Here is a 21,280-nt window from a genome sequence, read left to right as displayed (position 1 = left end):
TAGCCCAACAGGAGTGAACACGGGACAGGGCATCTACATTCCCCATCTCAACACCTGGCCTGTGTTTTACAGTGAATGAGTAATCCTGTAGAGCCAAAAACCACCGGTTCACCCGTCTATTAGTCTTCTTCTTTTGGGCCATCCATTTCAGAGGAGCATGGTCAGTTATTAACTCAAACTGGTGCCCTAACAAATAGTACCTGAGTGCGTCCATGGCCCACTTTATGGCTAAACACTCCTTTTCAATGACTGCATACCTTTGCTCATGGTCATTGAGCTTTCTGCTTAGGTACATCACAGGGTGTTGTTCCCCATTGTGTACCTGTGATAGTAGTGCCCCGATACCAACATCAGACGCATCCGTCTGAACCAAAAAATCTTTGGAGAAATCGGGGGAGTACAGTACTGGTTGTGCACAAAGAGCCTTCTTCAGGACTTGGAAAGATTCCTCTGCTACTGAGGACCATTTCACCATTACAGAGTCTTTCCCTTTCGTAAGGTCTGTCAGTGGAGCAGCTATAGTTGCAAAATTTAGGATAAATCTTCTATAATAACCCGCAATGCCAAGAAAGGCCTGACCTGCTTCTTGTTTGCAGGACGTGGCCATTCCTGGATGGCTTCTATTTTATTCACTTGAGGTTTTATGACCCCACGCCCAATAGTGTAGCCCAAATACTTGGCTTCCTCTAGACCAATGGCACATTTTTTTGGATTTGCTGTAAAACCTTCTTTGAAGAGGGAATCAAGGACAGCCTGGACACGGGGCAAGTGAGACTCCCAGTCAGTGCTATGTACCACTACGTCATCTAGATATGATGCTGCATATTGTCGGTGGGGTCTTAGAGTCCTGTCCATGGCCCTCTGAAATGTCGCGGGGGCATTTTGCAACCCAAAAGGCGTTTTTTTGTATTGAAAGGAACCCTCCGGGGTCACAAATGCGGTCTTCTCTTTGGCGCTACCAGTCAGGGGTATTTGCCAATAACATTTTGTCAAGTCCAAAGTGGTCAGATAGCGAGCCTTGCCAAGTCAGTCTATAATTTCGTCCACTCTGGGCATTGGGTACGTGTCAAACTTTGTCACTGCATTAAGCTTCCTGAAGTCATTACAGAACCTCCAAGTGCCATCCGGTTTTGGGACTAACACGATGGGGCTAGACCAGTCACTATTGGATTCCTCAATGACATCTAGCTCCAACATTCTTTTAACTTCCTCGCTGATGTCCTTTCTCCTTGCTTCAGGAATTCGGTACGGTTTGAGCTTGACACGGACCCCAGGTTCAGTAACAATATCATGCTGAAAATTTCTCTCTATTTCTTACCAGGAATTCTCTAGTTTCCTGCTTTTGGGAATATGACAGGGTGTCTGGAATAGTGACCTCGGGGATCAGAAGGGACTCAGCACCCTTAGGCGTTACCGGGAGGGACCTCGCAGTTAACGCCAGTCTATCCTTCCAGGGCTTTAACAGGTTTATATGGTAAATCTGTTCGGGCTTCCTTTTCCCTGGTTGATATACCTTGTAATTGACCTCCCCAACTCTTTCAATGACTTCAAAATGACCCTGCCACTTAGCCAGGAACTTGCTCTCAACAGTGGGAACTAACACCAGGACCCTGTCACCAGGTGAGAAAACACGGAGTTGGGCCCCCCTGTTGTATATCCTCTGTTGGGCTGCTTGGGCCTGCAGTAAATGTTCTTTTACCATCGGCATAATTGCTGCAATCCTGTCCTGCATTTGAGCGATATGCTCGATGACAGTTTTATGGGGAGTCTGCTCCCCCTCCCAAGTTTCTTTGGCTATGTCTAGTAGTCCCTGAGGGTGTCTCCCATAAAGCAACTCAAATGGAGAGTACCCCGTGGAGGACTGGGGAACCTCCCTGATGGCAAACATCAAGTATGGTATCAGGAAGTCCCAGTTTTTCACATCCTTGTCAACAACCTTTTTTAACATGCTCTTTAATGTCTTATTGAAGCGTTCCACCAAGCCATCCGTTTGAGGATGGTACACCGAGGTTTGCAATTGCGACACCTTAAATAACTTGCACAGCTCTCTAGTTATTCGTGACATAAATGGGGTGCCCTGGTCTGTAAGGACTTCTTTAGGGATTCCAACACGACTGAACGCCATAAACAGCTCTTTGGCAATGTTTTTAGCAGACGCAGTGCGTAAGGGAATGGCCTCGGGGTAACGGGTAGCATAATCCATGATTACAAGGATATGCTGATGACCTCGGGCAGACTTGGGGAGTGGACCCACAAGGTCCATGGCAATCCTCTCAAAGGGCACTTCAATAATGGGCAAGGGCACTAAAGGACTTCGGAAGTGTTGTAGTGGGGCTGACATCTGACATACAGGACAGGATTGCCAATAATTCTTAATATCCTTCTGTATTCCGGGCCAATAAAACCTGCTCAACACCCTTTCAGTAGTTTTCTCAACCCCTAAATGACCTCCTAGCAAGTGCCCATGGGCAAGTTACAACACCACCCGTCTGTATGGCTTAGGGGCCACCAACTGTTCAACCACGTCATCATTTTTTTTATATACACGATACAGTAAATCCTCATTGCTGCTAAAATAAGGAAAACAGAGCCTGTCCCCTGATTTGACAGGTACATCATTAATCACCATTACATTTTCCCAGGCCCTGGCAAGGGTTGGGTTTTTTCTCTGCTCGGTACCAAAAATTTTCCTTGTGTACATTAAGGTCAGCAAACTCCAACGTAGGCTCAGATTCAGCAGATGGCTGTCCAGCTCCACTGGTTGTGGGGACCTCCTCAGGCTCCTCCAGCTCTCCTGTCATAACTGAGAAAGGAAAACCCGGGAAGCCCTGAGAAGAGTCCCCTGAACCCACATTGTCAGTAGCGCCCAGGAGTTCTGGCTCTGTCACTGAGTCAGCTACTGCGACCGGGTCGGGACGATCCCACAGTTCCCAAAACTTAGGGAAGTCCCTACCAACGATGGCCTCGTGCACCAAGTGGGGCACAAGTCCGACCGGATGAGTCACCGTAACTAAGCCAGTTTTAAACTGAACAGTGGCTATAGGATACTCACGGGTATCCCCATGTATACAGATCACAGCAACTTTTTTAGCATGCAAATTCACAGTTTCAACCATCTCAGCTGTAACCAAAGTCACTAGACTTCCAGAGTCCAGCAAGGCCATAATAGGCTTATTAACAGTCATTTGGCACATGTGTTTTCCCATACTTGGTGCTGCAGCTCATGAAACAGCAGCAAACATAGACTGCCTTCTAATAGATAGATCACACTGCATTGGTTCATCTGTCAATGGACAGTTTGCTGCAACATGTCCCAGTTCTTGGCAACGAAAACACCTGATGTTTCCCCAGTTTGGTTTGCTGACAGGCAGTAGCTTCCTTTGTTTGGGATGCCAAACTTCAGTCCTGGCACCAAAAATCCTCCCCCCTATTTCCTTGCCATGCTTACCACCCACTTCCCCTGGAACAGTCTTACCCGTTGCCTGGAGAGACCGTGGCTTTGGTTGGAAAGTCCGTGGGGCTGTAGGGGTGGTGACCAGGCTCTCTGCAGCAAAATACCTTTCAACGAGTTCCACAAGGTTGTCCGCCGAGTTGGGGTCTCCTTGACTCACCCACTTCTGCAGGGGAACTGGTAGTGACCTCAGGAACCGGTCCATGACCACACGCTCCACTATTTGTGGCCCAGACAGGGACTCCGGCTGTAGCCATTTTCTCACCAAGTGAATTAAGTAGAACATCTGTGATCTTGGGGGCCTCTCGTCTTGGAAGAACCAGCTGTGGACCCACTGTGCTTGAACTGCCAAGGTGACACCAAGTCGCGCCAGGATTTCCCGCTTGACCTTCTCATAGTCTCCTGCTTCTGCTGACTCCAAATCATAGTAGGCCTTCTGTGATTCTCCAGACAGCAAGGGGGCGACCAGTCTTGCCCACTGGGTTTTGGGCCAACCTTCCCTCTCAGCGGTCCGTTCAAACGTTAAGAGAAAGGCCTCTGGATCATCATTTGCAGTCATCTTAGAAAGAAAGCGACCCACATGGATGGCTGAGGGCTTGTCTCCAACAACATTAACTTTAGCAGGTGACCACTGTGCTAGCGCTTCCACAACCGCAGCCAGGGTTTTCCTATCCTCTTTTGCATCAGTGGCTAGCTGTTCAAACAGCCTCTGCGATAGCTCCTGTACAGCACCAATCTGTTGCCACAGTGCCTTGGTTTGCTCCTGTGCTATAGCGTTTGTTTGCTGCTGTGTAGCGTTTGCTTGATGCAGTGCAGCGTTTGCTTGTTGCTGTGCAGCATTGGATTGTTGCTGTGCAGCATTGGATATCACCAATTGTTTTAGGATTTCCTCCATGTTTAGTCACTCTAGGTACTGGCCTTTTAAGTAGTAACTTACTACAGCTGGTCGCAGTCTCCACCATATGTAACCTGGGGGACAGGTAGCAGGTACAAAGCTCCCTGGGATGAGCAGTCTTTCAGGCACAGATACCAAATCCAGTGAAATAGTGACAAACAGTGCCGTGTTTATTTGTGATATATACAAGTCTATATACAGGTGCTGTACAGTGTTCCAAAAAACAAATAGGAACAAAAATAGCCAAAACAAAACCTAGCTGTGTCTCGGCACTAACTAAACAATACTTACAGATCCTAACTACCAGGCTGAGCAAGCCTACAGCTTGTCAGCTTCCACATACCTTTTTGCTCTCCTACACAGAAGTTGTCTGAGTATCCCAGGCCAAGAGCAAAGGCTGTCTGCTCAGGTGAGCTTAAATTATCCTGGGGGAGAGGACCAAGAGCTGAACTGGACCATGGATCAGAGATCCCTGAACATCTATGAGAGGAGCCTGAGAGATGTATAAACCCCAAACAGGACTTTTCTTGGCTCTCTCTGGGACGCTCTGCTACAATATATATATACAGTCAGTCTCGTGTGTGTATATATATATATATATATATATATATATATATATATATATATATATATATATATATACTCTGCATCCAGTGTAGCTATATCTGACTGAAGGCCACCATTCCTGGATTCCTGGTGTTATTTTTCTAATATACTTCAGTCATTATTCAGTTAGCTGCAGTGTATTTCTGGTGGTGTACACAGCACACAATACAGTGCACCCATAGTTGTTATTACACTTCTGTTGGTGTACACAGTACCGTGCACCCATAGTGCAGTTGCTACTACTTTTCTGGTGGTGTACACAGTACACAATACAGTTCACCCATAGTTATTACACTTCTGTTGGTGTACACAGTACCGTGCACCCATAGTGCAGTTGCTACTACTTTTCTGGTGGTGTACACAGTACACAATACAGTGCACCTATAGTTGTTATTACACTTCTGGTGGTGTACACAGTACCGTGCACCCATAGTGCAGTTGCTACTACTTTTCTGGTGGTGTACACAGTACACAATACAGTGCATCCATAGTTGCTATTACACTTCTGGTGGTGTACACAGTACCGTGCACCCATAGTGCAGTTGCTACTACTTTTCTGGTAGTGTACACAATGCAGTGCACCCATAGTTGTTATTACACTTCTGTTGGTATAAACAGTACTGTGCATCCATATTGCAGTTGCTACTACTTTTCTGGTGGTGTACACAGTACACAATACAGTGCACCCATAGTTGTTATTACACTTCTATTGGTATACACAGTACCATGCACCCATATTGCAGTTGCTACTATTTTTCTGACAGTGTACACAGTACACAATACAGTGCACCCATAGTTGTTATTACACTTCTGGTGGTGTACACAATACCGTGCACCCCTAGTGCAGTTGCTACTACTTTTCTGGTGGTGTACACAGTACACAATACAGTGCACCCATAGTTGCTATTAGACTTCTGTTAGTGTACACAGTACCATGCACCCATAGTGCAGTTGCTACTATTTTTCTGGCGTGTACACAGTACACAATACAGTGCACCCATAGTTGTTATTACACTTCTGTTGGTGTACACAGTACCGTGCACCCATATTGCAGTTGCTACTACTTTTCTGGTGGTGTACACAGTACACAATACAGTGTAGTGTGGTTTTGCTAAACAAAATTTACAGCATGTCCGGAGGGCCACCAAGGAGAGGCAGACACTCACAGGCCACTAAAAGAGGGCACGCAGGCTCTGTGTCTACAGTCAACAGTGCTGGTCATAGACACGGTGCATCCTCAGCACATGGCCATGGAGCATGCTTGTCCTTTTTTTCTGCAGCTGGCCGTGTTATTGAGCCACAACATGCAGAAGAGTTGGTGGAATGGATAACAAAGCTGTCCTCATCCTCCTCATCCTCTGTCACCCAGGCTCAGAGTGTTTGCCTGCCATTGCAGCTGCCAAATCTGCCTATTTCATCTGCTCCATGTCAACAGTCACTCCTTCCCTAGCCCCACCATCATGCACGGAGAAGTCCCCCAAGCTATTCGACCACAGTGTCGGGTAAATGCAGAAGGAGGATGTGCAGCGATTTGAAGGCTCCGATGATGGTACCAAGGTTGAGGAAGGGAGTAACGTGAGCCTAGAGAGAGGGAGTGCCCAAGATGGACAAGAAACTGGCAGTCATGTTCCCCAGCTGCAGCATACTGCCAAGTTTGCTCCAGTGACGAGGAGGGAGGAGATGATGAGGTCACTGACTCTACTTGGGTGCCTGATAGAATAGAGGAGGAGGCACATCTCCAATGAGGCAGGATGCCCTCCAGGGGGCAGTTTAAGGGCAGCCACCCTATTGCATCACACAGAGCTAAGCAGGTGCAGGGAGCTGCTGACTCCCCGCATATTTTTTAAAAGTTCTTTGGTGTGAACCTTTTTTGACACGTGTGCAGCAGATCACACCATTGCTGTTTGCAACATATGTCTGAAGTGTATCAAGCATTGCCAAAACAGCAGCTGCTTGGGCAGAAAGAGCGGTGGAGATTTTATGCTATAAACAAAAAAATAGCGACAATTTTGAAAAAAACGCATTATTTTTTACCTTTTACTATAATAAATATTCCCCAAAGATATATAAAAAAACATTTTTTTTCCTCAGTTTAGGCCGATACATATTCTTCTACGTATTTTTGGTAAAATAATCACAATAAGCGTTTATTGATTGGTTTGCGCAAAAGTTATGAAAATAGAATACAAAATAGGGAATAGTTTTATGGCATTTTTAATGATTTTTTACTAGTAATGGCAGCGATTTTTATCGTGACTGCGACATTATGGCGGACACATCGGACAATTTTGACACATTTTTGGGACCATTGGCATTAATACAGCGATCAATGCTAAAAAATTGCATTGATTACCGTAAAAATGTCACTGGCAGTGAAGAGGTTAACCACTAGGTGGTGCTGTAGGGGTTAAGTGTGTCCTAGGGAGTGATTCTAATGCCCCGTACACACGGTCGGATTTTCAGACGGAAAATGTGTGATAGGACCTTGTTGTCGGAAATTCCGACCGTGTGTAGGCTCCATCACACATTTTCAATCGGATTTTCCGACACACAAAGTTTGAGAGCAGGCTATAAAATTTTCCGACAACAAAATCCGTTGTCGGAAATTCCGATCGTGTGTACACAAATCCGATGGACAAAGTGTCACGCATGCTCAGAATAAATAAAGAGATGAAAGCTATTGGCCACTGCCCCGTTTATAGTCCCGACGTATGTGTTTTACGTCACCACGTTTAGAACGATCGGATTTTCCGACAACTTTGTGTGACCATGTGTATGCAAGACAAGTTTGAGCCAACATCCGTCGGAAAAAATCCTAGGATTTTGTTGTCAGAATGTCCGAACAAAGTCCGACTGTGTGTACGGGGCATAACTGTGGGGGGAGGGGCTGTGTGTGACACATCACTGATCACCGCTCCCGATTACAGTGTCAGTGTCAGGCAGAACGGGGAGATGCTTGTTTACATTAGCATCTCCCCGTTCTTCCTCACCGTGAGACGGTCGCGGGTATGCCCGTGGACATTGAGTCCGCGGGACCCGCGATCATGGTCATGGAGCTCTCGGCAGGCCCGCGCACTTGCCTCTTAAAGGGCAACGTACAGGTACGTTAATCTGCCTGTACGTGCCCATAGCTGCGTGAGGCGGTCGGGAAGTGGTTAACAGTGGCATGTAATTACAATTCTTGATCTATTATTTCACAGCAGGGCCTGTTCCTGCGCCCACCAAGAGTAACTGAGGGCTTACAGTGTTGTGGCGCCAAAGGCCCAATTTTTCTGCCCCTGTTTAACAGTGGCATGTAATTACAATTCTTGATATAATATTTCACAGCAGGGCCCGTTCCTGCACCCACTAAGAGTAACTGTGAGGGCTTACAGTGTTCTGGCACCACCACCAAAGGCCCAATTTTTCTGCTCCTGCTTAACAGGGGCATGTAATTACAATTCTTGATATAATATTTCACAGCAGGGCCGTTCCAGCGCCCACCAAGAGTAACTGTGAGGGATTACAGTGTTCTGGTACCACCAACACCTAAAGCCCAATTTTCCGCAGAGTATATAGGGCAGGCCGCATAGTATTTTCAAACATCCGACTTACAAACGACTCCTACTTAGAAACGGAGGGAGACAACAGGAAGTGAGAGGAAATCTACCCCTAGGAAGGGAAATTCTCTCCTGTAAGAGTTAATATGGGAAAAAGGTGTCTTCACTGATGCTTTATCACCGCTCCTTGTTTCCCTAATAACCCAAAATTTTCTAAATCCAATTGTCATTGGGACAGAAAGAGAAGCGAAATCTTCTGAACAGGAGCACAGACAGCAAAACAAATGTTACAGGGGTGATAACCCTGCCTATGTTATCCAAAAAGCTTAAAAATAGATTTTTTTGACTGGAGCCACACTTAAAAAATGTACCTGTTCCAAATTGCAAACAGATTCAACTTAAGAACAAACCTACAGTCCCTATCTTGTTTGTAACCTGGGGACCACCTGTATACTGCTGTTCAGAGTACATAGGGCCTGGGGGCCCCACACCTTTTTTTTTTTTTTTTAATTTGGGTACGGGGTTCCCCTTAATATCCATACCAGACCCAAAAGGACCAGTAATGGGTTGTCGGAGGACCCATGCCGTTTTTCTTAATGATTTTCATCTATATTGTCGGGACCCGACAATACATTACAGCCGCAAGCAGTTTTAAATTACTTTTATTCCTTTATGCCCTCTGCACACGGGCGGACTTTTCGGCAACAAAGGTCCGACAGTCTTTCCGACGGACTTTTGACAGACTTTTGATGGACTTCCGACGGACTTTCTAACAAACGGACTTGCCTACACACTATCACACCAAAGTCCAACGGATTCGTACGTGATGACGTATGACCGGACTAAAATAAGGAAGTTGATAGCCAGTAGCCAATAGTTGCCCTAGCATCAGTTTTTGTCCGTTGGACTAGCATACAGACGAGCAGATTTTTTGACTGGACTCGAGTCCGTCGGACAAATTTGAAACATGTTCCAAATCTAAAGTCCGTCAGATTTTCGACCAAAAAAGTCCGCTGCAGGTCCGATGGAGCCCACACACAGTCGGATTGTCCGCCGAATTTGGTCCGTTGGACCAGTCCAGTCGAAAAGTCCGCTCATGTGTACGCGGCATTAGAAATGTCATTTTGCTGCAGGGACTGTTCTAAATTTCTCATTTAGAACAGTCTAATTTCTAATAGTTCTAATTTAACTTTTATTGTTTCACTTTAAGCATTATTAAAATCACTGCTCCCAAAAAAACAGCCATTTTTAAAACTTTTTTTGCTTTGATACATGTCCCCTGGGGCAGGACCTAGGTCCCCAAACACTTTTTATGACAATAACTTGCATATTAGCTTTTAAAATTATCACTTTTGATTTTTCATGTTCGGGTCCCATAGACTTTAACAGCGTTCGCGTGTTCATACAAACTTTTTGTCAGTTCGCATGTTGCTGCCACGACCCGAACCGGGGGGTGTTCGGCTCATCCCTACAGGGAAGTTATGTGAGTGAGTCCACGGGTGTACACAGGGTAAAGGCTTTATGCATAATTGATGGGAGAAACATAGGATTGCCCTGAATGGTTAAATGGCCGGACATACTCAAGGATAACCCCAGAAGTCTCCGCACTTCTCTCTACGCAATAGCTGTGTCTTTGATGAGAACACTTGTTTTAAGGTGGGGTGGTAGAGCTCGAATATTGAAATGTAAAACGGCTGACAGAGTGTGCGGAGAGGCCAAAGCGCTCTCAAGTATATTATTTGAGTATTTTGATTTACCAGACAACCAATAAAGGCCTTGTCTAAGCAGGCAAGAGAGGTTGTAAAAACATACATTAGGCAAGCCTGCACCACCCTCTGACTTAGGGAGACATAGTTTTTGTGACGCAATGCGTGTTTTTTTTATTTTGCCCATATGAAGGCCACAAGTGCCTTGTGTATTTTCATGACATCAGTGTGCTTTAATAGAAGGGGTATGGTTTGCATTGGATAAAGTAGACGTGCAAATGAAACCATTTTAAAGAGGTGACATCTCCCAAAGAACGAGAGAGGAAGGGTTGCCCAAGCTTCTAACTCCTTTACAATTCTGGTTATCAGAGGTGGGAAGTTAAGACCGTATAAAGAGGAAGGTTCTCGGCCTATATGGATACCCACGTAGGTGATGTGGTGAGCCGCTAAGGTAAAAGGGGATGATGACCTCCATTTAGCTGATAAAAGTTTGCTTTTGTCAAAATTAATTCTAAAGCCCGAGCTTACTCAAAAGGCCTCAAAGAGTTCTCTGAGTTTGTCAAAGTCTGCAAGAGGGTCGGTGGAGAATAGCAATATGTCATCCGCGAATAGGACGGAACGGAATATTTGGTTGCCTACAGTGATGCCACTGATTCCGTCAGTTGAGTTAAGTATCCTGGATAGAGGCTCAATAGCGATATTGAAGAGTAGAGGGGAGAGGGGGCATCCCTGTCTCGTTCCTTTTGTCAAAGGGATTGTGTCAGAGACTAAATCAGGATTGACAAGGCGAGCTGTCGGGGACCTATACATTAGAAAGTACACAATGGGGCCAGAGAAACCAAATACTTCTACACTTCTACAAATACTACACTTTGAATAGCCACGACAAATTGATATTTTCGAAGGCTTTTTTGGCATCGAGTGAAATTATGGCTACATCTTGGTCTGGGTGTGATTTAGCGTACTTCAGCGCCATCAGAACCTTACAGATTATAAAAAATAAAGAGGGCGCTATATAATAGTACATGATGATCTAAACGTGTTTTAAACCAATAGAAAAACATTCATAAGTGAGCTAAAAATGCAATAATACTAAATACCAATTACACTACATTCATGTGATATAGACATGTGCTCATATCAATAAATTGGCCAATAAGCCATAAAAAAATATAGTCCCAAGACAAATCAAATGATCAAGGGGAATCTTCTGTGCAGATATTCTTCCAGAAAAAAGAGAGTAGTCCTTCACCACAAATTATATAAACACCCCACGTGCTCTGAGTAAATATTCTGCTTACCAGAAGGATTTGACAACTTTAATTAAAAAGTAAGTAAAGGGGGCGTGGCTTGGCCGAGCAAGGAGATGGCTGCTTGAGAGAACAGCTCCCGCCGTTACCTCACTCTCAACGTCTTTACCGGAGGTATTTCCTTTCACTTTTAGCTTGAAACGATGGGGACTGCCTCCCGCAACACCTCTGCTTCAAGGTCCCGCTCTCCCCGTGAGGATCCGGGAAGTATGAGCCAAACCATCCCTGAAATGTTCAGGACACAGAGGGGCAATATGGCGTTGTCCCACCACGGCCCCTCACAAACACCAGAGCCACAACTGTTGGGACCATTACCTACCGCTCACGGGTCACCTCCGCCACTACCAGAAGCGTAGGACATACACCAGCAGCCATACCTCAATATACATGACCTGAGGACCATTGCGGCTGACATAAAAGACACCCTGTCAGCCACCATTGCTGAACTAAGACTTGATATTCATACACTGAACGACAAGGTTCAGGAGGTAGAAAAAAACGTAGTTCAACATGACAATGTCCTCCTCAAAACAACGAGGAAAATCGATACCCACACTCTGCAACTGAGGGAAGTACAACGCCACATTGAAGACCTCGATAATCATGGCCGCCGCCATAACCTCAGGATCAGAGGAATACCTGAAAACATTGATGCTGAACACCTCACCCCCGCAGTAACAGACCTGTTTAATAGCTTATTAAACAGACCACGGCAAACCCCAATTGAAATGGAACAAATTCATAGGGCATTGCGCCCCAAAGGCAAAGAGACAGACCCCCCTCGGGACATTATATGCTGCATCGTGGATTACAAACTGAAAGAAGACATCATGAGGAGTGCAAGGAGCACACCTCAGCTACAACATGATGGCTCACATATCCAGATTTTTCAAGACTTGTCCAGCATTACCCTTCAACACCGTAGGGACCTGAAACCACTACTCAAGGTGCAGCCATTTTGTGACGGCCTAGGCATCCCTATGGTAGATGTCCCTAATTGCTATGCGGAGTACCGCTATTTCAATGCGAGGAAACAGAGGCATCCAGAGGAACCGATGGATGCACTGGAAACGCGATACCGCAGGAGAAGATCCCCTTCGGGTACTAGACCACACGCCGCCCATCCCAGAGCTCATCACGGCATAACCCATCCACCTCCCCGCGATCCCGGAAAGCACGCAGGGACATTTGAGCCTGACCCTTTCTACAAAGGCTTTGTATGGACACGTCGCACCTGCGTTTACTGCCAACAATTGATCTCACGGTTCCCTTTCATTCTTGTTTAACCAAACTTGTTCCTATGTTCCTATGTTCATTACAGGACAATCTGCTCATACCCCCCTTCATCCATTTCTGCACCGGATATCTGTTTATTGTACTATCCCTGCAGGCCACCGCTGTGGTTTCCATATATCCATCCCCCCACTGAGATTACTTGTCTACAAACACGGTATATCAATACCTCCTTAAGATCATTATAGACAGCAACCCTTGGTACACAGATCCCTTACCTAACGCACGCTGACCTCCGCATCTACCCTGGAAGGCACTATTTACAACATCCAATTGACATATGGACTTAGCCTATATATGGTTGCGACCGGACATTTTGGCTGAGTCATAGAAAGCACATATGCCCTACCTTACAGGAGTTTTATACTATATAACCTGCATTGCCCACTTTGGGTAACGTATATTTAACCTGTAATTCTGCTGGGTATCTGATCCCTCACTGTCTTAGATTTGAACACAGGATACTTACAGTACATCTCCTGAGGATACGTACCCATTACCTTCACCTGACTCAGGGAAACACTTGTCGAGATATAGTATTTATCTAGTAGATAGTCTCTCCCACATCCCATCCTGGGGCTGATAAACAGACTAGGTCAATATATAAGATGTCCTCCCCTATTCTCCAACAATACCGAACCCACACTTTGCTGATGGGAAGTGCCTTCTATGAGTTAAAATTCCCCCTTTCATACAATATACCCGGCACTTGTCTATCCCCATTTTATTATTTCTGAAATATGAATAACAGGTAGTAGGTACCGCTCTATTTACATTTCACGTCTACGCTGCGCTACGCACAGCTATTCTCCTACTCCAGGAAGAGACGAGACAAAAGAAATTGAAATAGGGGTTATTACAGCTACAATATCAGCTTTAACGGTCACCCGACCACAAAAGTCTAACCTATGTTCACACTCATCAATCTTCCTCTGTTCCCATCACCTAAAGCCCCTCGAATATGCATATAGTTAGTGGTTTACTAACAAGATACAGAGCGGGCCTTTATGCTAAATATAATTTGATAGGAAGACTGAGCTAGGAGGTGGGACGGGATCACTGGTGATCTGGAAGGGCTCTGCCCCTCAGTCAACCCTGAATTCTAAATATCAATGGTTAGACGTTCAATGTTTTTCTTGTTAGAAATGTTTTAAAGTTCTGCGTTTAAAATGCCTTAATAGTTAGTCAAATGTCAATTAGTTGTATTTGGCACACGCTACGCTTAACTGTTTTAAGAGATGCATTCTGCTCAAGAAATCACACTACCTGACGCCGATCACGGTCATATCTATTCATTACTGCCCTTTCATGGCTCTCGACATATAGACGAGACCCGGCCTTCCCTCCTGTACTCTAGGACCCAAACTTAACCAATGTGTCTTACGGACCTGTCAACACACAAACAAATACTTCACTCTCCTATATAAAGTATATACAGAAAAGTATACTTTCATATCTTAACCCCTACCAAGACGTCCTCCATTCCTTTATTATGATAGATGGCAACGGCGGGCTGACCATCTATTTTACTGTTTCTCCTTTGTTAGGTATTTGCCAACCCCCATACAGTGCAGTACAAAAGATACAGATTTATATCTAGACCTAACTCTTCTGACGACGCACTGTACCCACCTAACCTCTCTGGACATAGAGAAGGTTAGTTATCCTCACCCCTTCCCTTCTACAACTCACCAGGCCCCTTCTGCTGAACGGATACTCAAAAGTTCTTCTACCTTAATCATTGAACATTAAACCGTTCCTCTAGTTCATTCATTCTACACTAAAATACATGCTTTGGAACGGGCACATAAAGAGTCCTTAGCCACTAACTCTCTCACTGAACTATTACAGGCCAGGGAAGAACTCCAAGAAGTATTAAACAAAACACTAAAACGCAAATATATTTTGACACAAAAAATGTTTTACGAGTTCGGTAACAAATCCGGGAGAATGCTGGCCAGAGCAATACAACATAAAAAGGCAAGATCGACTATACATAAAATTAAAGACCCCTCCGGAAAATCTTTTGTATCCCCAGAAGATATTGCCGCCCAATTTGTCAAATACTTCTCCAAACTTTATAATTTAACCCCCACAGATGCGATTGACCGCACCCACACCAGGCGAGAAGCGATCACGACCTTCCTATAGCAATATTGCACTACCACTATATCCCCAGCAGATTCAACGACTCTTGAAGGCCCTATCAATGGGGAGGAAACTGCCATAGCCCTGAAACAACTTAAAACGGGTAAAAGTTCAGGCCCGGACGGGTTGACAGTTAGCTATTATAGAACATTCCAAGAGACACTTACCCCGCATTTTATTAAGTCTTTCAACTCTCTACATCTATCCCCACAAGCCACCAAGGACCTACTGGAAGCCCATATTACCTTGATACCAAAACCTGGCAAAGATGAAACAATAGTATCCAATTACAGGCCCATCTCCCTCCTAAATGTAGACGTAAAACTATACGCCAAAATCATTGCTAATCGCTTACTTCCTCTCATTCCTAAATTAATAGCCCTTGACCAGGTTGGATTTATCCCTGGAAGAGAGGCCAGGGATAACACCATAAAAGCTCTTCATATTCATCATTGGCTCTCAAATTCATCTAAACAACAAGGTTTCTTCTTGTCCCTTGATGCGGAGAAGGCGTTCGACAGAGTGGCCTGGGACTACATGTCAGCAACGCTGCAGGCCATGGGATTTCCTCCAAATTTTCTACAACTGATACTAGCGTTATATTCTTATCCCACGGCTAGAATAAGAGTCAATGGCCACCTGTCAGATGCCTTCTCCATCTCCAATGGTACACGTCAGGGATGCCCACTGTCACCTCTCATTTTTGTCCTCACCCTTGAGCTCATCCTGTGTAAACTCAGAGCTAACCCTGATGTTAAAGGCATTGATATCCGTAATAAGCAGTATAAAGTCGCAGCATATGCGGACGAAATTCTTCTATTCCTCTCAGACCCATTAATCACTCTGCCCAATCTGCTCAAAGAGTTTGCCCTCTTTAACAAATTAGCTAACTTACAAATTAACTTCACGAAGTCTAAAGCCCTTAACATCTCCCTTCCTTCGACATTAATGACACTGTGTCAGGCGAATTTCCCCTTCAGCTGGGAACCCCAGGCTCTCACATACCTGGGGATCCAAATCCCGTCTATACTAGGCAAACTATATGAAAGGAATTACTACCCCGTATTTTATATATATTGCAGGCAATTCCGATTAAACTCCCCGCATCATTTTTCACGACATACAAAAGTCTGCAGGAATTTTATCTGGGCTTTCAAATCCCCACGACTGAGCTGGGATAGAATGACTATCCCCAAGCTGAAAGGTGGATTAAGCCTCCCCGACATATATAAATACCATTCAGCGTGCCACCTCACAAGAGTTATCGACTGGCACATCCATAAACTCTCCAAAGATTGGGTAAATATTGAAGAATCCATCGATCAGGTCCTTCTAGCTCATCTACCTTGGATTGGCACTAGGGCAACACCTACAGCATATTCCACACATTCATTAACGGGACCCACGCTCCACACTTTCAGAAAAATATCACACTTACTCCAATGGAATCCCTCACCGGGTCCTATGACCCCAATAAATAACAACCCTGATTTTCCTCCTGGTGTACCACTGCTTAATCCAACTCCTGTCCAAGAAGCTCCAACACTTAGAGCCTCACAATTCTTCCAAAACGGAACACTTATCCAGTTTAATGCTCTGGTCTCTCAACTCCCAGAATACCACATTCCCTTTTATAAATACCTTCAAATTAGACATTTTCTCAACAGTGCCGGATCTAGCACACAATGGTCAAGAGACCAAAATCCTTTCGAGGCACTATGCACTACTATGACCCCTCAAAGACATCTCATTTCAGAGATTTATACACTCCTATTTACCGATCAAGACCCTAAATGCAACCCAATAAACCAGAAATGGGAAAGGGAACTCCAGTTGGACATACCTACAGAGGAATGGAAATCCATTTATGAAAATATTCATAAGGGCTCCATCAATGTTTCAGCACAAGAAAACTGCTATAAAATATACTCAAGATGGTACAGAACACCTGAAAAAATTCACTTATATCATCCATCGGTCTCATCTTCGTGCTGGAGGTGTAATTCTGACGTTCCCTTCTTCATATTTGGTGGGACTGCCCACACATAAAATTATTTTGGGAAAAGATTCATGCTACAATACAACACATCACAACTTATGCTGTGGCCTTTACACCGGCTCAATACCTACTACATCACCCATCGCTTCCACAATCCACATATAAAAAATCCCTTGTACTCCATCTAATAAATGCAGCTAAACAATTCATACCTCTGTACTGGAGGAGCACCAACTCACCTACACTAGTCGACTGGTTCAAACGCATTGAGAAAATATCAGAGATGGAAGATTTAATCCATCAAGCCAAAGATATTCCAACCAATTACCGAAATACTTGGGTTTGTTGGTTACATTTCCGTACTTCCCCTAAGTTTCAAGAACTTCTCCACAATCCATAACTTAATCTGACAACGGCAGAAAACTGATACTATCCACCCACACCTATCCCTTATCCAGCATGCAATTATTCACCGTATCCGCCATGAATATCTATACACCTCTTTAGATGCCTCAACTAGCTTTGACTACCCCCTCCTCCCTACAGGACTAACTTTTACGTACGCATCTAAGATTCACTAACATGAGATCCGATATCTACCTAACATGTCACACAGGGGCAAACTCAATACATTCCACATATGCTCATTCACGTACAAAATATCAAGCTATTCGTATGATGTTCTACACTTATAAAGACCTAAATGTCTTAATTCACATTCTTGCCATGGAGGGATAATACATATTAATTGGTAGATCAATTCTGTGATCTCACTCAGAGAAAATTTCAGATCTTCTCCCTCGCACAGTGTGGTCCCATTAGGGGTGCGTAGGTAGAGAACAGACCTTTTCTTGATCTACCTATAAGAACACAATCGACCCTCAAAGACTTGAGTTAGGATATATCACTATAGTTCACATTCATACACAAGACAGTATATCATAATTTAATCTGCTACAGTCAATCAATGATTAGAGACTGTTATTATGATGTTTTTCTTAAAGCTAAGGTTGTATACAGATGGTACTTTATAACCTCATAATAGAAATTTATACTATTAAACATAATTAATTGTATGAATCTTAATGTCTGTTATGATTTTCTGTCAATGCTTTTTTTTCATAAATAAAAAATCATTTTGGAAAAAAAAAATTAAAAAAAATAAAAAGTGAGTAAAAAGAATCTTTGGCAGGATAATGCCTGCTACATTGGTGTATACTGGAGATGTATAGAACTCATCCTCCGCGGGGATTAAACATGGGATATGTAAGAAAAAAGTGGAAACCCATACCATAATTCTATTTATTTAAAAGGAAGTAAAAAATACAGGAGCCAAGTGGCCGCTTACATGTGTGAGTGCCTTAACCAGGCACCGGGGCTGCTGGCTTGTCTGTGTTGGATGATGCCTCGTGTCCAACCTCCATGGCTGGCGTGCGTTCCAACCAACCCGACCGGAACTACCAAAGGGACCGGAAATGCATGGAGCAGCGTGACCAAGTACCGCCTCGACGTACGTTTTGTGATTACGTCTTTAGAAAGTGTACTTGGTCACTAAAGGGCGTGTTTTTTATAGTGTGAAGCCAATGCACACTGGTTGAAAGGGAAATTACATTACTAGCAGCCGCAGTGCTGGTTTACATAATTTATGCTGACCATACAGCAGTACAACATCTAAGTAATACTGCACATAGCTAACCATAGGTATCTTAACCCCTAAATGATTAGACATATTCAATGTATATAAAAAAACTAACAATTAAGTAACTAGCAAATATAAACTTGAAATTAATTATTTTTTATAAAAATAAAAAAATAATAAAAATAAAATATGTAAAACTGAGAGAAGGACATTGGAGGAATAGATCCCACATGGTGTGACTAGAAGTGGAATTAATTATTAGCCAGAAAACAATTTAAATCCAGTTCTACATTCATACCCAATGGTTGCATACTTCGCAATTTGTACAGCCACTGGGTATTATTTTGTGAGATCGCTCTCTTCATGTGTGATCGCCCCTCCAATTTTTAGAAATTCTGTCAATCCCATAAAATGTTAAAAGTGTGGGGTCACTGTTGTGGAAAAACCGGAAGTGTTTTGACACACTATGGTTTAAAAAACCTTTTTTAATATTAGCAAGGTGCTCATTTATCCTGACCCTCAGTTGGCGTGTAGTTCTACCCACATACTGGAGTGAACATAGACACTCCAGTACATAGGTAACATGATCAGAATTACATGTGATCAATGGTTTTACACTATATTTTTGTTGTGTCACTGAGGAATGGAAATGAGTTAATTTCTTACTTGTACCCAATCTTTTGGCGGTTCTGCAGGCCTTACATCTGGTATAGTAGTGGAAGCCTGAACCATCAAGAAAGGTAGATGGTTTTTTGGGAGGTCAGGGACATTGGGGGAAATCAGATTTTGCAATCCTGGAGCCTTTCGATAGATGAATTTGGGCTTTGGGGGTAATGTTAGTTGGAGATCCTTATCTTTTAGAAGAATAGGCCAACATTTACCAAAGATTTTTTCGACTTGTTTGTATTGTCTGTGGAACCCTGATATGAAGGCTACTTCTCCTTTGAATTTGTTTTTTTTCTTATTGGTCAATAATGATTGTCTATCCATTAGAGAAATGGAAAGCCTTTTTCAAGTAATCTGTTGGTAAGTACCTCTGCTTGAAGAAAGAAATCTTGTATGTTGTCGCAATTGCAATTGCATATATTGTTCCTTTGGGATAGCCCCTATCCATTGAGGATGGTGACAGCTTTGAACTAGCACACAGCCATTTCAATCAGTTGCTTTGAATAATGTCTTTGTGCCAATCCTATCCAGATGTTTGGTAAGTGTTAAATCTAAATAATTAATAGCAGAAAGACTATATTCTGCTGTGAACTTTAGACCATATTTGTTGTTATTCATTTGTGCTAGAAACAATTCAAAACTTGTTTGCGAACCCTCCCAAAACAAGATTACACCATTGATATTTCTTTTATAAAAATAAAGTGATCGATTTTTGAAAATGGTTTCCCGTTCCCATTTATTCAATACTATATTGGCCACACTGGGGGCGTAGAAAGAAAAAGAGACAACTAAATTTAGGGATTTTTAATCTAGCAGGTGTTCAGTTTTCAGAGAAAGAATTGGACGTTTTATCACAGAGTTTAAAATTTGCACCAGATTTATTTGTTGACATTGAAAAATATATTAGAAAATTAAATATTAAAAAATACTTTGTGGGCCAAATCAATGGCCATATGGTGGTAGATGGTGATAATATATACCAACATAGTGGGCTTAAAAATAACTCTGTGTTCAATCCTAAGAAGGGTGCCCATCACTTCATAGAGGTTTTTAGAAATATGATTCAAGACGAGGTCAGACAAATACAAATTAACAAACATAAAAACAATCAATCTATATGGGAGGGAATAAAACAATTGGAAAAAAATAAACAAATGGTGATCAGACCAGCTGGACTGTTGTTACTTACCAAGGAATATTATAATAAAGAAATCCAAAGATTTCTTGATGATACAGCTACTTACAAAAAACTCAATATGGATCCTACAGCTAGATTAAAGTCAGAATTATCTAAATGGGTAGCAAAAGGACTAACTAATAAAATTTTAGACAAAGAAGAAGCAAACTAATTAATCCCCGATGCTCCAATAATTCCAGTACTATATATAGTTCCAAAAATACACAAAAGTAGAGAAATCCCCCCTGGACGACCCATAGTAAGTGGGATTGGTTCCCTTTACTCAAGAGTGGGGGTTTTTTGCAACCTTTAGTGACCCGGAGCCAATCATATCTTAAAGATAGCAGGGAGCTCATTCTATTACTGCAAGAGACCGCTGTGACTGAGACTACTATATTGGTTACAGTGGACATTGAGTCCCTGTATACTAACATTCAACAAGCAGATGCCCTTAAGGCGGTCAAATGAGCCCTATTAGAGGAATCTAAAATAAAAAAAATCTCAAATCAAATTTTTGGTAGAAGGGTTAGAATTGGCTATGGGCAATAATTAATTTTTGGGCACAGAATTAATACTACAACCAGACTGGGGGCGTTGCTATGGGAGCGTGCTACGCTCCCAGTGTGGCCAATATATATTGATTAAATGGGAACGGTAAACCATTTTCAAAAATAAAAATTGATCACTTTCTTTTTATAAAAGATATATCGATGAGGTAATCTTGTTTTGGGAGGGTTCTCAAACAAGTTTTGAATTGTTTCTAGCACAAATGAATAAAAACAAATATGGTCTAAAGTTCACAGCAGAATATAGTCTTTATGCTATTAATTATTTAGATTTAACACTTACCA

Source organism: Aquarana catesbeiana, linkage group LG10, assembly GCF_042186555.1.
Source record: "Aquarana catesbeiana isolate 2022-GZ linkage group LG10, ASM4218655v1, whole genome shotgun sequence".
Classification (NCBI taxonomy): domain Eukaryota; kingdom Metazoa; phylum Chordata; class Amphibia; order Anura; family Ranidae; genus Aquarana; species Aquarana catesbeiana.
This window is presented reverse-complemented; position numbering follows the sequence as displayed.